General features: G+C 40.1%; 1 long non-coding RNA gene across 1 annotated transcript; it reads right to left on the reverse strand.

Annotated features, from left to right (window-relative positions):
* Window positions 1-1,130: 1,130 nt before the first annotated feature.
* On the reverse strand, window positions 1,131-8,718 carry LOC140587478 (uncharacterized). Its single transcript, XR_011989154.1, has 4 exons — window positions 8,632-8,718; window positions 3,421-3,523; window positions 2,915-2,980; window positions 1,131-1,981 (listed from the first exon to the last, which is right to left on the reverse strand). It is a non-coding gene; the product is annotated as an uncharacterized lncRNA (long non-coding RNA).
* Window positions 8,719-17,022: the final 8,304 nt, after the last annotated feature.

A 17,022-nucleotide genomic window follows, 5' to 3' on the forward strand; every position in this document is an offset into this window, starting at 1 on the left:
ACCCCTTCTGCCTGCTTGCCTAATCCACCTACGAACCTGCCAAGTCCTCTCACATGTATGCTCAGCCTGCCAACCCACCTAGGCTGCCCACCTGCCCATGGAACCTTCCCAACTACCCACCTGGCATGTCTGCCCACCTGTCTGCCTAGCCCACCTGCCTAACCCACCCACCTGCTTAGCCCATCTTCCTGCCCAATCCCATAGCCACCCCCCCAACCCGCCTGTCTGCTAACCCCCTAGCCTTCATGCCCACCTACCAGCCTGCTTAGCCCACCCTCCTGTCTGCTTAGCTTGCTCCCTAGTCTACTCACCTACCCACCCCCCAGCACACCTACCTGCCTGTTTAGCCTATCCACCTAACACACCTACCTGTCTGCTTACCACACCCACTTTCCTGCTTAGCTTCCCCACACCTCACCCGCCTGCTCACCCCCCTCGCCCACCTACTTGCCTGCTTAGCTGGTCCCTCCCTAGCCTGCCCACCTAGCCCACCCACCTGTCTGCTTAGCCCACCCACCTTCCTGTCCCATCAGCCCACCCACCTGTCTGCTTAGCCCACTCACCTAACACACCCACCTGTCTGTTTACCACACCCACTTGCCTGCTTAGTCCGCCCACCTAGCCCACCCACCTGCCTGATTAGCCCACCCCCCAATTCACCTAGCCCATCCACCCTTCCGCCTAGCTGACAGAAGCTGTTTTGGCCACATTGACAGGCTCCTGTAAGTTTAGGGCTGGAGACACTATTTATCACCATCATCTCTGGAAGATGGAGGCCCCACTGCAAATACCAGAGCACTCTTGATAAATGGACCAATCAGTGATGTGCAGCCCTGGGGGTGCTGAGGGGGAGAGCAGAGACAGCTATTTAGTGGGTGAACAAGGCACATCATTTTAATTTTGTTTTCAAACTGAAGATGAAATTGAGTTTACTGGAGAACATTCTTCTGCATAAACACAGTGTATTTTATTTAGTTATGTTTATTTGCATGGTACAAAATCTTTTAATTGCAGAAAACCAAGTTATAATACTTTTGACATGACTGGACATATGAAATGCTCCTATTTCACAGGATTATAGGTATACAACTGTAATCCCATAATTATAATTCAAATTTACAGGTCTCCTTAATAGTTCAGCTACACATCCCCATCTAGAGGGTTTCTTAAATTGTCCTTAAGCTTGTCCTGACATATTGTTTGATATGTTAGATATTGTTTAGGAGATTTTTATATATGTAAAAGATATTGGTAACTGTCATGGACAGGGAGCATGGTGCAGGCAGAAATGAGGGTTGCGATCCACTTGTGGCTCTGAGACAGGAGGGGTTTATTAAGCAAAACTGAACACCATGGGGAAGACACAAAATAAAAGGACCACAAGAGGTCAAAACGAAATGGGAGAATGTAACAAAGAAATCATAAATCAAATACACAGGGGAACTGAGCAAACACAGGGAACAGGACTAAGCACCAGGACTTGAGCAACAAACACACATAAACTAACTGCATACAACTACAATGAACCTCAAAGAACATAACAAGTACAGACACTTAAATACACAGCTAACAAGACAATGCAGGACATGTGAGAATCATAACCAGTCACCAGGACTCAGGGCAAACAAGGAACAGGTGTGGCATATTACAATTAAAGAGTACTGGAGACTAGGGAAAATTGACACTAAGGGTTAACTAAAACAAGGAAAACTGAACAAACAGGGGACAAGGAGCAAAAGACAAGGAACCAACTGAAACACAAAAACAAAAAAGCAATGATAACCAATAACAGTAGGGAATGCAAAAAAGAAACGAAACAGATGAGGGCTGTTCATGGCTAGTTTTGAACCCATGACTAACAGGTTCTCAATCTGGGCTACATGCTCAGCCCACTGAGCTATGCAGTGGTGTGGAGTGCAGGTAATGCACATAAGGGCTGAAGGGTGAATGACAGGGAGGAAGACAGAATGGCAAGCAACACCTGCTGGCCAAACAAGGGAGAGAGACAAAGGACAGGGTCGGACAAGCACCAATCCTGACAGGTAACACTTTACTAGAAATTATCATCTATAATGCACTATATATACCTTCATAATGTATTATAATGGTCAGTATAGGAAATGAGGATGCTTTTTGCAGGAGTGCATTATAGATGAGAGCATTATAATGCATAATAAGCATGGCTATAATGTGTTATGCCTTTTTATAAATATAGCCACGTTTCTAATGCTTTATGAATGCATTACAATGTGTCATGAATGTTCATAGATTCTAACAGAAATATCGGTCATAGGAAGTGTTGGTGAGATATTGTGATATTTTTACAGAAATATTAATTAATTAATGTAGTCATTATTAGATGGCTACCTAATTAGAAAAAAATATTTTATTAAAGTTAAATTAATAAATGGCTGGCTTTAATTGACTGACTATACAGTAGTGCAATTGAAGACCCTGCTCTACTGCATTGGTCAAGGCCAAATGTTTGAGGCCAGGCCTAGTTTGGAAAAATGCTATGCCACTTATAAATTATAAACATGAAGTGATCTTGCAGGAAGGTAACAGGGGAAGTATTTTCAAGGTTACTGGAAAAAGTATCTATGTGCAGGGGTGTAGGTTTCATATTAACATGGGGGGGTATATCGGAGTCAGAGGTGTGACGTCATGTCAATTCTGTAGTCGCGTTGTATACAGTTAGTTTTTTTCTCCCTAAAATATTGTTATTATACTTACAATATATAAAGTGAAATTTATCTTTCCATTTTACTGTTATTCATCTTCACTAAAATGGTAGTTTAGCTGCATTAAGTCCCACATTATGTATGCTGTATATGCGGGAATTATAAATATTATGCACAATTTGCGAGATTCCGCCACCAATGTCAGGCCATTCATAGTGGAAAAGTTACCTCACCTTAGGGTCTATTATGATGCTCCTGTCATTCTTCTGCTCCCTGTCTCTCTCACAAACAAATCCTAACTTTTCGGAAAAGAAACACAACACACATAAAATAGAAACTAGAAGATATACTGAATCTCTTCTTAGCAATAAATGAGACTTTCTGCCGGGGGTATTCACCAACTAAATGATTCTAAGTTGCTGCTAACTGTAACTTACTTTATGGTGTTTTCCAAATAAATGCCACATCTGCCCCATTTTTTGAGCGGCTTCTTATTCATTCTTACATGGTAACAGCAAACACAGTGGCATGAGAACTGTGACTGACACAAACACTTATGTACCGCTGCGATATCAGCGTTGCTATTTGAGCTATGGGGCTAACTATCCAAGCTAGGTGCAGTTTGCACAATCAAATAAGATAATCCTTATGAAACTTAATCCACATGAGATGATTAAATTCCACTATTTCACATAGCCATTGATTGATGAACTGTTGGTTATGATAAGTTAAGCCGTACCGTGCTTCTGCGCTCACCGTTAATCGGCTCTTTACTCGCGGGTCTGGCAGTGAGAGTGGAGAATAAGCCATTTTAACGGAGGGTAAGGGTCTACAAATAAAAACTGGAAGAAAAAAAAAAACTTTAAAGTATGCAATGAGATACACAGATGCTCCTCTACTTACGAACTTTCAACTTGTGAACTTTCAGACATACGAACAAAGAGAACTGTAAGTCCAAATTGTGTTCATTGGGCTCCCGTTTCCTGTCCGTAACATCAATTTTTTCTTCTGTGCGCCAATTCCACCTAGTACATCTTCTGGCTGCTACTCCCGCTGCACAGCAACATACTGTATGTACTCCCAGCATCCTAGTTCTTTGTACTTGCGTATACCCTTTAAATGATGTTGAATAACGACTTACGAACATTTTAAGTTACAAACGGCAGTTCGCAATGTATCTCATTCGTAAGTAGAGGAGCATCTGTATTAATCATGTGTTTTTTGTAAACCAGGCATTATATGGGATACTATTGAGGGGGATGATCCCCCCCCCATCTCAACATTGGGGGGACATGTGGCCCCGTCCCCCCTACATCTACGCCTATGTTTGTGTCTGTGTGTGTTTCAGATATCCCTTAACTTTTGGGGACCAAATGATGAATACCTGTTTTTTTACCTTATAGGAACCAGTTTCCTGGGGTTTTGTGGGGTTTGCGTACATCACATATGGGGACCACAATGTTCTCAAAGTGTAGAAAACGTGAAACATTCTTACTTTTGGGGACATTTTGCAGGTCCCCATTTGGATAACCTTGATTTTATAAAAGTCTGTGAAAGCAATCAAAAAAGTAAAAATACCAAAAGTCTTGTATTTTGTTTTGTTACTTATGGCCAAGGTTAGGGCTGAGTAGGGATTAAGGGCTTCATGATTGAGATCAGGGTTTTTTTCCCATAGAAATTAAGGTCCACCAACACGTGTGTGTCTGCGTGTTTGGACAAAACCTGACCTTGCCAAAAAGTGACCTGTCAGTTTTCATCTATTTTATTTATCTTTTACTGGTTTGGGGCTGCAGTACAATGAAAAGTCTCCACGCATACCCAACTGTGAATGTGGGTTTGTATGCTTGTGTGTGCATGCATGAGAGTGCAGTGTAAGATGAATAATCAATTACAATTAAAAGTGTGGGTCGATAAGGATGTAGAATGTTGGGTTGAGCAGAGCCTCGGAGTTTCTGGGGGCTGAGTAAGTCTGAAATGTCATTAACATCCAGGCAAGATACAATGAGCACAAAAGCCATTAGCTTAAATAATGAAGGAGCTGCAGTTCAATGACAAACTAGCAGAACTTGCTGCCTTCAATGGCAGTGATAGCCTGTGGTTGTGGAGGAGAAAAATTATGTTTATACTTCGGCTGACATTCTGCCATCACTGCAAGAGCTAAGGGCTAAGGGCTAAAGACTCAAAACAAAACTCTAAGGACTAAAGACTCAGGACTAAGATCTAAGGACTAAAGAGTCAAGGCTCACCAAGACCCCGTACTGGATAAGAGGCATGGAAGATGGATGGGCAGATATGATAGATACTCTTAACGCCTGGAACAGTTTCTGCAATAATGAGGGTTGCAAGAGAGCGAGCGTTACAGCAGGCATCTGCTATCATGCAGGCTGGTTAGGAGTGACGGTTAAAAGACTCGGGATGTCAAAGCAGCCCTGGGTCTTGCCCCTGTGTCTTCTCAGCAGCACATGAGCATATGTGGGCTGACAGGCTGCTGTAGCAGGAGCGGGCCACATGGGCGGAGCTCTCTGGCCCTGCCCTTCGTCGTCTGTGACAGCAGATGAAGGAAATTAGACTAGATGTCCTCACATCACAACTTGCCTCTGAGCGGAGTGGGTGTGATTGGGCAAAGCTAGTTGGGGCTGACTCACCATAATTAGAATTACCACATAATTTTGAATCTTACATGTCCCACAGCAAAGAGTTAATGAGGTATGAGCCCATGTATGGATCCGATGTGTATGTAATGCTTGAATTTAGTTTAATAAAGACAAATAGTTTATAGATGCTCATTGTAACTACTTCCAGTAGTTCTAGCATGCAGCACTATTGTGCTAGCACTAGCTAGCTCATCTAATGCAGTGGCACAATAGAAGGAAGGGAAATGGACCCCTTATTCCCAGCAGCATATGACTCTACAGTGTTAGATCGCAGGGACAACCTAAATTATATCAAGTGATTTTAAAAGCCTCATAGTTTAAATATAGGTGCAGCTCAATCATCCATTTATTGAGAATAGTCAATTACAAATTACAATCTTCTTTTAGAAACATTTTTTACTTGCACCCACTCTCAGTTCAGAAAAGATAAGTGAAATAGGTTTAGTACTACTTAATTACTTTTTCCAGTGGTGTTGCGTTGTGGATTTTGATGCAAAATTTAATCCTGCAGCTTTATGTCCTTCTGAGCTACAGTACTATTGGTGTTTTCCAAAGCAGGGTTCAGCTTTTACTAGGGTACCAGAAGGTTCAGTTAACAGAGGAGGTATTCTTCCCAGTGCTGAGCACCATAACGATAACATTGGGGGATAGAGATCATTGTCACAGCACCAGGATCTTGTGATTTACATAGCAACCCTGATAAGCACAACCTCTAAATTCTCTAACAGAATTAAAGCAACACAAATATGAATTTGATAGAGAACATACCCCAAATTTTTTATTGTTGATACTAATCAGTAAATAGTTTGTTTTCCTGATGAACATGAATTTTAATCCATTAATTTTAAATGTACACAACACAAAAATGAATGGAAAGCAATACAAAAATGGCAGAAATACTATTACTGAAAATTGTATTTTGAAGAATATATTGTAATTTTACTTGATGAGTGAGAGTAAGAAAGTATGGAGTATCTTAAAGAGAAGGAGGGAAAAATTACATTTTATTGTCAGAATGAATTCAATAATTTTACATTATTCATCACATTTTAAGAAGTAGTCGCCAAGCAGTTTCTCAGAGGTAATAAAAAAAGAGAGATAACCAGTGTGGTTAAACAGAAAATGGTTTCCCACTTCATAAAGGTAGGTAAGGGGGAGCGCACTGATTACAGCGCATTGTCGCACCCACCACATGACTAACCACCTCAGGGATGAGAACCTGAGTGCAGCCCCACAGTGGGTGATACCTCAGCACCACACTAGTCCAAATTGACCAGTGTGACTTTTTCTGGTGGCTGGAGTGCCAATCCTGCTACCAGCCCCCAAATTTCCCTGTAAATTGGAGGATCTCCTTACAGCCCTGGATGTAGATTATCGTCATACCCAGGACGAAGCAATTGCAGGTTAAGAGCCTTCCTCAAGGGCCCAAAAGAGTGGGACCACTGCTGGGACAGATCCCTAGCCACAGAGCCACCACTCCGCCCGCCTCATAAAGACCAGCTTATAATACTGAAAAATCTCTACAAATGTAAAAATCACATACCACCAATAAGATTGTAAAAACATACAATAGCACCTTGGTCACAGAGATGATGATTTTTGAAGTAAAAAGGAAACTACTGGATAGATTTTGAGTATGGTAAAGCAGGAATGATGACTTGTGTAAATATGGGTCCTGCCGAACTAATATTATTTATGGTGTTTTACTGCCCTCTTATGGTTATTTTTAAATTAACCCTTATGACTTGTTCTTGTTATTGGCTAGTAGAGTTGGGCAATATTGAATATGGCCTAAAAATAAAATCTCCGATTTTTTTCACAATAAATCCGATTTTCGATTTTAATCGATTATCCCCTCCCCTACTCAAAATCAAACTACAGATGACAAATAAATGGTTCAAAACTTTAAAGTGCAATCTGACAAGCCAAAAAAGATGCTTGTAAGTGAAACGGCAGACCACGCCATTGTAAACACTTTTAGAAACTTGTAAAAACTTTTAGCATGTTAATGAATCCCGGCTTTTCCAAAGTATGTATGGGCATCATGTCTTTTGTAATATACATCGCGACAGCGTTTGTTATCGCCTTCCACCGTGCCCCATTATTATCATATGGCACACAGTTCGAAAACGTGTCAGGGACAGTTGCTTGCTTAACTTTGGATGTTGTGCTGGTGCTGTGTATATTTTCATTTCGCTGGGAGCTGCACTTCTCCCACTCCGCTGTGTGCCTCTGCTTTAGATGCTGGAATAAATTTGTCGTGCTGCTTCCTTTGGTTGCAACAGTTTTTAAACAGACTTTGTAAAGAGGACTTGTTTTTGTAGGGCGCAAAATCGAATCATTGCCATGTTGTTTGTGAATCCGCTACAGTGTTTGGGTGCGCCGCGCTAATGTACCCGTGAAGAACGGTGCGTCGCATTAGTTCCGCTTTTGGCGCTCGCGTGTAAAATAAGTAATAAAATCGATTTTCATAAAAACACATCGTCCTGAACTGTAAATTGGAATTAATCGATAAAATCGATTTATCACCCACCTCTATGGCCTAGTTAGATAAATGAGCACCAGTTTTCAAAAATAAGGCCCCTTTAAGCAGGACTAATACAGGCTGCAGACAGCACTGACACAAGAATTTTTGACACAGGCAGCAGACGGTAAAGATTATTCCACAACATAAGGCATAGGGTCTCTCGATACATTTTGAGAGGTATTCATTTTCTCATCCGCCCAGCCATTGAACTGCTGTCCCAGTAAAACTTAACGTAGATGCAGTCATATAACATTGGACCAATTTCAGCACAACTTTGAATAAAGGAATTAACAATTTCACCAGAGAAGAAAGTTTTCTTTGGACAAAAAATGTGGTAATGGCATGAGCAATAGCTTGGAAAGTCTCTTAGGAAAATTTATTTATTTTATCATTAGGTATGTTAGCAAAAATTTCAAAATGTTATTATTGTAAAATGGATTATTTATCATGATAGATCTTGAAATAATCTTTCCAATGACACCAAGATCCATATAATAGGTTGAAAAAAGTTATTACATTTCAAAATCTTTGAATGCGGGGTAATTAACGTCCTTTGTTTTCAATAGAAATAAAGAAAAACCTATTACCGAAAACCTGGTTTTCATTGCATTAAAATGCTGTAACTTTTTGAAATTTTCAGTACAGACACGTTTTTTTGCTGACGCTAGAAAACAGATGCTGACGTTCCACACCTCACAAAACTTTCTAAATTTGATCTTGAATATCTAATTTTGTAGTCTATACATAATTTATTTGAATTCCTACCTACCTTCTATTAAATTGAAGGATGTTTTTGTGAACACAAAACTCCACACGATTAAGCCGCGATCCTAAAAATTGGAAATCGAAAAATTGGTGAACAAGGGGAATTCTGGGTATCTTGTATCTACATCATCAAAAGGATACCCGGGAATTTCCATCCGTTTGCCCATAAATGGAGATCTTAATAGGCATACTCCTGCCAGGGCGGAAAAATCCCGAACGCGCTATTGGACCCAATATGGCGGCCGATTCGCGATGATGCTAACGTACCTATTATCATTGAGCTGAATCAGCTGAATGTGCCTTGTTCACTGGTCTGATGGCCATGGAGAATAGAATAGAAACTGGATGAATGTAATGACTGCTTGGATTTAAATATAAAAAATAATTTATACATATTAATATACGTTTTATATGAAATAATGAATTATGGCTTAATAAGGAAAATATAATGTGAATATCAAAATAACATTTACAGTAATATTCCATATAATGACATGACTCAAACCACACCCCCAAAAGAATGTAATTACAGTGGTACCTTAGTTTGCGAGCATAATTCGTTCCGGAAACGTGCTTGTAATCCAAAGCACTCGTATATCAAAGCCAATTTTCCCATTAGAAATAATGGAAAATCAGATGATTCGTTCCACAGCCCAAAAATATTCGTATAAAAATTATCAATACAAAATATAAAGTAAAAATACATAAACAAATTAACCTGCACCTTACCTTTGAAAATAATCGTGGATGATGTGAGCGAGACGAGAGAGAGAAGAGGAGGGTTATTTTTGTAGGACGACTTTCACTTTAACTAACGTAATCACTGCTATCTGTTGGCTCACTGGAATCTTTTTCTTTTTGTGCGACTTTAACAAGGAACCTATCCAATGACATCCGCTTTTGCCTCCTTTTCCTTTGTCTCCTCGTTTAACGACATTGCATTGTCGTTAAACAGATTCATCGCTTGCACAGCTACGCCCTTATTCGGGTGGCGCTTTTCTACTAAATTTTGACTATACGAGTGAGGCACGCCGACTGAGACCTGAATGGGAAATGAATACCCACAACCCCGCAGCGAGAGAACCATCGGCTCAGTTGTGATTACGTGACGCTAGGCAGACGAAGCGTATATACATAATACAGTGGTTCCTCAGAACTCGAAATTACTCCTTTCAGAACTCCGGACCGAATCCTAAAGAGTTCGCGTTCTGATCGAATTTTCCCCATAAGAAATAATGGAAAACCAATTAATTGGTTCCCGGCCCCAAAAAAATACACCGAAATATGTTTTTTCTTTTTTTAGCATTTAAACACAAAATGAACCGGACATAACAAGAAAAGCATATACTGTACTGAAGACATCTAAGCACATTTATCAAAACAGTAATTTAAGCAAGAAAATAAATGTATCCAAACAATGTGTAAAGTTAAAAGAAACAATGTATCATGCCCCGATCGTCCGCTCCTTCCCTGTGCCACGCGCCCTCGTTAACCCCGTGTGGAATCCCCGTGTGATCAGCTGTTTCTGGTTGTTGTTATTAGTCCTTGTATTGTCCGTCTGCCTTTTGCCTGCCTTAAAGGAGCAACAGTTTTAAAACTACATACACAGGGTGACTGTATGACAGAACTGAGTTCTATAATTCTGGTTCATAAAAAAAGAACCTCTCCACTATGTGCAGCTGAACTAAGGTTGTCCAGAAGAGGTCAGCACTGGCAGATCAATCCAGAATTACACAGCCATTCAACACTGGGGCAATATGCACTCTCTTTCATTTGTGGTAAACATTGTGCTGAAAACACTGCAATAGGAAAAATGCCAGAAGAAGAAAAATCACAGCAGATATCCATCACTGATTGGGGGTGAAAAAATGATCAATGATAGAGAAAAACACTTTGCATTTTACTCATTTATCACATTGAAAAAAACATGCTTTCTGGCTGTAGTCACTGCCTCCTTTGGAACCCCACGATGTAGCACAGGGGTGTCAAACTGCAGTCCTGGAGGGCCGGAGCCCTGTGTAGCTTAGTTCTTTCCCTGTTCCACCCCAAATGATTCAGCTCAACTGCTATGTGGTAATTAGCACAAGAAGTTGAATCAGGTGTGTTAAACGAGGGTAAACCCAAAAATGTGCAGGGCTCCGGCCCCCCAGGACTGGAGTCTGACACCTGGGATGTAGCGCCTGTGTCATTTGTTCATTTCCATTCTATCCATCCTTCTTCCAACCATTTATCATGGTCACTTTTAAGGGATGTGCACTCTCCTTTATGGCAGTTTATTTTCAGCAAGCTAACCTCTCAGGACAATTCTGTTTGGCAGAAGTTTATGTAATTTTTAAATCTGACTGGTGCAACACTACCACAGGAGACTGTAAATTTGCACATGTTGATAATATTGTCAGAATGTTTCTTCTTCAGTGGCTGGCTTAAAATAATTGATCACATGAATGACTGCAGAAACTCCATTCAGAGACTCTAGTGTGGCTCAGTAGGTTAGATTACTGTATCTGTAATCCAAAAGTTGCTCATTTAAATACTGTGGCCAATAAGGCGACTTCACTGGTGGGCCCTCAATCCCAATTCTTCCAGGTTTCACCCTGCTTTCTCAATTGTATGGATAGACATGTACCAAATAAATGTAAAGCCCAAAAGCAACATATGACTATACACAAATGAATGCCTAATGGTCTTCATTACTCTGATCATTATGACAGCCTAAGTGTTAAGGCCAATGTCAATATTTTAATTAACTATCAGAAAAGAGACCATCATAAATGATGATCAGAATTACGCTTCAGTGATTTATAGATGCTCAAATGAGGAAATGAGCCCCATATAGATTTCTTTGCAAGCAAACTCATTGTATAACCCTTTAAAAGCTTTGAACTTGAAGTGTGAAACTTCCATTTTGTCTCAAAATTACACACTTTACTATGTATAAATATGTGGCCTCATTCCTGTACTTGTCTTGCATCTTAGTTAAAATTCACTGACAATTACCCACTTTAGCAACTTCCATGATGGGTCTAATTAGCCCCAGTTGTGAACAATTACTTGTCCCCCAGAGACTTAGTGCTTAATGAACTCTGTAATTACACACTACAAGTGGTTTAACACTTCAACAGAATCTTGTCAGAATCAGCTGAATGTTAAGAATTTTGAAACTAGCATTGGTATAACTTTTAATGTATTTTTATACAGAATCAATAAGCTATAGAGCTCAAGTGTTAAATACAGGACTTCAATAACAATTGTCCTATCTCTGATTACAACAGATAAGGGAAGTAAAATGCAATGCAGCAAAGTTAAGAATTTGTTGTTTTGAACCAATCTAAATACTTTTACTCCAGTAAACTGTATTAGTCAGTGCAATATAATTTCTAATATGATTTCAAGAAAACTATGTGCGGTTAGGGGGGGGGCAGCATGTGGCTCAGAGGGTTGTAAAGGTGTAAAGAGTATTTCCCCACAGGGATCAACAAAGTATTAATTGGACAAATAAAGTGTATTCTTAACACCATAAAACAGGCAAAAGCACTCTATAACATTTAACATAACCAACAACTAATGATGAAGGATTAGACATAGCCCTAAAACTTAGGTTGATAGTTAATTATTCTGAATTTACAGGTTAATAAAACACATATTACTGTCCAGTTTATGTGCTCGTTATGATTTCTTTCAGGGGCAGCAGTGACTTACCAACTTTGAACTACTGAAATAATGACAGTTCGATGCTGAAATGCACCAAGTTTGCAATGACACAATATCAACAGCAGAGTGCGCCATTTCCAAAGCTTACATCTCATTCGGGAAAACAGAGCATAACTTTGAAGTAAACATTCCTTTAATCGACCAAAGCCAGGTGAATACTCTCTCTCTCTCGCGCACACACATATATGGTATACCATATATATATATAAGGGGGGGGGGGCAACCATAATATCCCCCACAATCCATTCAACTATCTTCCAGCCGCCTATATCCAGGTCTCGATGAACGTGGAGCATATCCCAGAAACCAGAAGGCAGGAAACAGGCAGGACGAGACGTCAATCTTTCAATGTACAGTTCTTTGATACCAGCATTTAATCTCTCTAATGAATGAGTTTCTTCACGATCCACTATGGCGACAGATTCGCACAATCACAGACCGTAACACAGTTCCACCTCGCAGGTAATCCCTGCTTAAGTTTCACACCCTAATTTCCGTCCACGTTAAACAACCAATTGCTACTCGTTTATCAATGCCTCATTTCCGTCTGTTTCCGACAGCCAATCGCTACCCGTCTCTCAATGCGTCGTTTCCGTCCAACATTCAGCGGAGCTAGAATCGTGGACTGCCTCGCAGCGTTTCGTAAATCTTCGGGTAGCTGGACGTTTTAAGGAAAACAAACCGTTTTTGACGAACATATCAAGGAAACCGTTCTGAAACATCGGTTGTTGACAGCGACGCGGTTTATGAAGGAGAGTATTTTGTGCATTCAGCGCATCTGTTGGGATCTTTGAAGGTTTTCATTTCGAATTGGTCCGTTGAGGATTAAACGTCGCGCGCCGTGTCGGATGCTTCCGGACGGCCTGGGATGGGAAAGTCGAACTAAGATTAAAGAGTGAACCCGCAATTAAAGGTAAGAGACGTTCGTTTTGGATACAACAGGTCACCATGAACGTTGAGAATATTTTAAATAACCATCCAACTTTTGGACGATTGCACTGGCGACTGACGATTGCACTGTCTGTTTACTTGCTGACGGTAGGCTGCTGTTAGCCGCGGGCTAGCTAGTGATACGGGCAACCGATTTACCTGTTCGTTAGTTGGATAACTTGCCAAATATTGACCTGTGGTCACTTGCGTAGTTCCCCTTTCGAGTTTGTTATTCATGAGTTAACTGTATACTTCGCTACCTAACCAATGTAAAGAGTTTGTAAACAGTCCCTGGCCGTTAATTTCTTAGCTAATACCTACATAAGAAGCCGCTTCTAATATGCTAGTTTTTTTTATTACTCATTCTTATAAAAGCGATTTGTTTGCTGTTTATATACGATTTAGTGGAGTGGATTTGCTAAATGATAGACGGTAGGGTATGAAGTAAAGCAAATGTTGATACTAGCAACGACGCAATAGACTGCTTGCTATATGCAGATGACTCAAATTGCAATGTTTACTAATACTAAAGATACTTAACATTTTATTAATGGTTTATAAAATGAGTTTCTTTTGTAACTAAACTCTAGGAATAATATTTGTACATGTTCAATCTATGATGTGTCATTTTATAACTGAATCATGTAAATATGTAGACTCCTTTCACAGACTTAATTTTCAGACCCGTTATTTTGTTCTCAAATATTTCTCTCCTGTATATATCTTAAAAGTGCGTTGTTTATTGATTATTTCCACAATTACTCTGTTTGGGACGAACAATTCAGGTTAAGGAACTTGAATATGCGGTTCTTTCTAAACATCAATGTTTATGTTCAACGCTTTCAAGGGCTTATGTTTTGCTTAGGGGTGCAAATATGGTCAGATTCTTTTTTTAATTAATTAAGCGGAAAACAGTATACGATTCGCATGGTAGTTTCTTTCTGATATGGTTTCATGTTATGTAAAAAAATCAGTCACAATTTCCCCCCACTTCAGTTTCCTTTAGCGCTTAAACTGACACTTGTGTGATAGATTACTCTTACACATCTATGCTGGTATTATTCTATGAATGAAAATCTGTTTATTTCAATATCTAAAGCCATTCCTGGTTGTTAGAAATCTAACATTGACCCACTAACTCACTTTGAAATGCGTTAGGTAGGCTAACTTGCTGAAACCAGTGTTGGTTTCTCGATAGATTGTAAGTGAGAAAGTTGTTGATAGGGAGTGATTAATGTTCGGTTTCTGGAGTTCTGCTTGCAGTTCTTGCATTAGGTCTAGGGCTGCCACTACCGACTATTTTTTTTATTGATTAATCTATCGACTATTGTATTGATTGGTCAATGAATTTAAATGATTAATTTTCCTCCAGATAATCAACTTGACTATTTGATTTGATTTTATTTTGATAATAACAAACTGTATGCGGTTACAGGGCTTTAGATAATGTATGCGGGCTTTTCAGCCCTATATGAACATTATTTTCACCCACAATTCAATTAGCAGATTAGTAGTATGCCTCAACATATTGAGATGTATATTGTGATGCCCAAAAGTTAGTAATCTGTATAAATTTGGCGTATCCTTATGCTTAATAAATTCGGTTAGCAGAGCATGCCACATGCAACACAAGCAATAAGCACTGAAGTCGTGATAAAAGAAGATCAGTAACCACAAAAATTTTAAAAGAGGAGATACTGCGGTTAAACAAGGTAAAAAGATGTTGGTAGTGTGGCGGTACTTTTGCTGATTAAAGTCCAATACTTGTTTTGTAAATGTTTATTTTTATTTCAGTTCATGAATTCTTTTCTTTTATTTACTGTCCATTTTCATTTCAGTTTTAGTCTCAACATGAACAGTGTGCATGAACGCACACACCGGCACCATCAGTCAGCGTAGAATAAGCCTAGATTTTAGCCTAAACATTTTCACAAACACTTATTTAATGGAGTTTCTAATGTAGCAGACAGATAAATTTTATGACTTTAATAATGAGTGTTTTAGCCAGGGCTGTGGAGTCGGAGTCGAGGAGTCGGAGTCGGAGACAATTTTGGGTACCTGGAGTCGGAGTCGGCAAAAAGTTAACCGACTCCGACTCCTACTAAATTTAAATGGGAATTAAAAAAGTAAGTTGAAATGTCCCAATTCACAAACAGTCATAATGAACTACTTAGCTGTAAGAATAAAGCCCAATGCATGCAGTGCATAATGTTACCACAAAACGAACATGTCAAGTAACCATGAAGCATGCTTTTCATTGACTGTATGCGTCACTATATGGGATGTAATGCACAGGTAAGGTGCGGCACCGGTTTCCATTGTGTCGTGTTCCACTGTTACAGGGAACTGTGAACCTAGCCTAAAGCCCCCCATACATTTACAGATGCACTGCCGATTTTTCGGCCGTTCAACGAGTCATCACGCGTCAAACACCTGAAAAATCATCTGGTATGTTCTCAGCTCCGTCGGCTCCCCTTCACTATGCACTAGTGAAGGGGGCCGAAGGAGCCGAGAACACAGATCTCCCTACCTGTCTCCAGCAGAGGCTCGTTCTGCTGATCAGCTGGCCGGTGAGTGACACAATGCACTAAACTTCCGGCTGGCTGACAGAGGAGACAGCCACTGCAGCAGACAGAGGCATCACATTACTTTGGATGGGGGCGGTGGTCGAGATTTTCGGCAAGCTGGATCTGCCTGTCCATGTGGACACCCGCAATCTGCGGCCGCCAATAAATTGCCGCGATTGTACACGCACATCGGTCGGTGGCAAAATCGGCCGCGGATCGCTGCGTATTTGGGGGCCTAGCCAGTAGTTCTGTGGTGAAATGACATGTATGTTGCCTTCCTTTCCTTCAATGGATGTAGAAAATACATTAGCATAGTATATACATACAGAGGAGTCGGAGTCGGAGCATTTATCTACCGACTCCACAGCCCTGGTTTTAGCAGCTACAAGGACAAAACATAATAAAAGCTTTCCGTACTAATGGTAAATTAATAAACATGAATAGACGACAAAGTGGTTTGCCGGTCTAGAATAGCGCCTGTTTTCATTTCAAGTGCTCATGAACAGCGCTAGTACCACCTTGGTATGCCATCACACCTTGCACAGTGTAAAACCATCTTCATGTCTTGTGATAATTTGAATCACTCTCATCATTGCATAGTGATGTTAAAGGAAAGCATTTGTTAATGAATTGAACCGCTTTATAAATCAAAGGTAATTTTATTTATTCTATTTTTTTTAAAAAGATTTGCCGATTTAAATTATTGACGTCAACGCATTTTCTGCATCAACATCATTGACTACGTCGACTAATCATGGCAGCCCTACTTAGGTCTTCATTTTTTAGTAGCCTCAAAGCAGAATGTGGTGTCATATTCTATGACTTTTGTCCCTTGTGAAATCCCCCTTCATTTTGAGCCCCAGATTAGGACTAGTACTTGTCATCTGCAGATGTTTGCCTCCCCTGCCAAATTGTAATGGGATGTGTTAAATGCAGTGGAGAGAAACGTAAGTCATCTTGCAAACCATATAATTGTGCTTTGTAGGATGCAAAGTAGCAATACTGCTCTGCCACCTTGCTGTCCTTTCTCTGTAATGCAAATTTTGGATCAGGACGTGGATTTTTTCCCTTGTCTTAAATGGCAGATTCAAAGTATTGTATATCTGTGGGTTTATTTATAGTCACGCATCTGGTCAGGTAAAGTTGGATTACTGCATGTACAGTATAATAATCTATACCACAAGTGT

The sequence above is a fragment of the Paramormyrops kingsleyae genome, unplaced genomic scaffold, assembly GCF_048594095.1.
Source record: "Paramormyrops kingsleyae isolate MSU_618 unplaced genomic scaffold, PKINGS_0.4 ups266, whole genome shotgun sequence".
Lineage (NCBI taxonomy): Eukaryota > Metazoa > Chordata > Actinopteri > Osteoglossiformes > Mormyridae > Paramormyrops > Paramormyrops kingsleyae.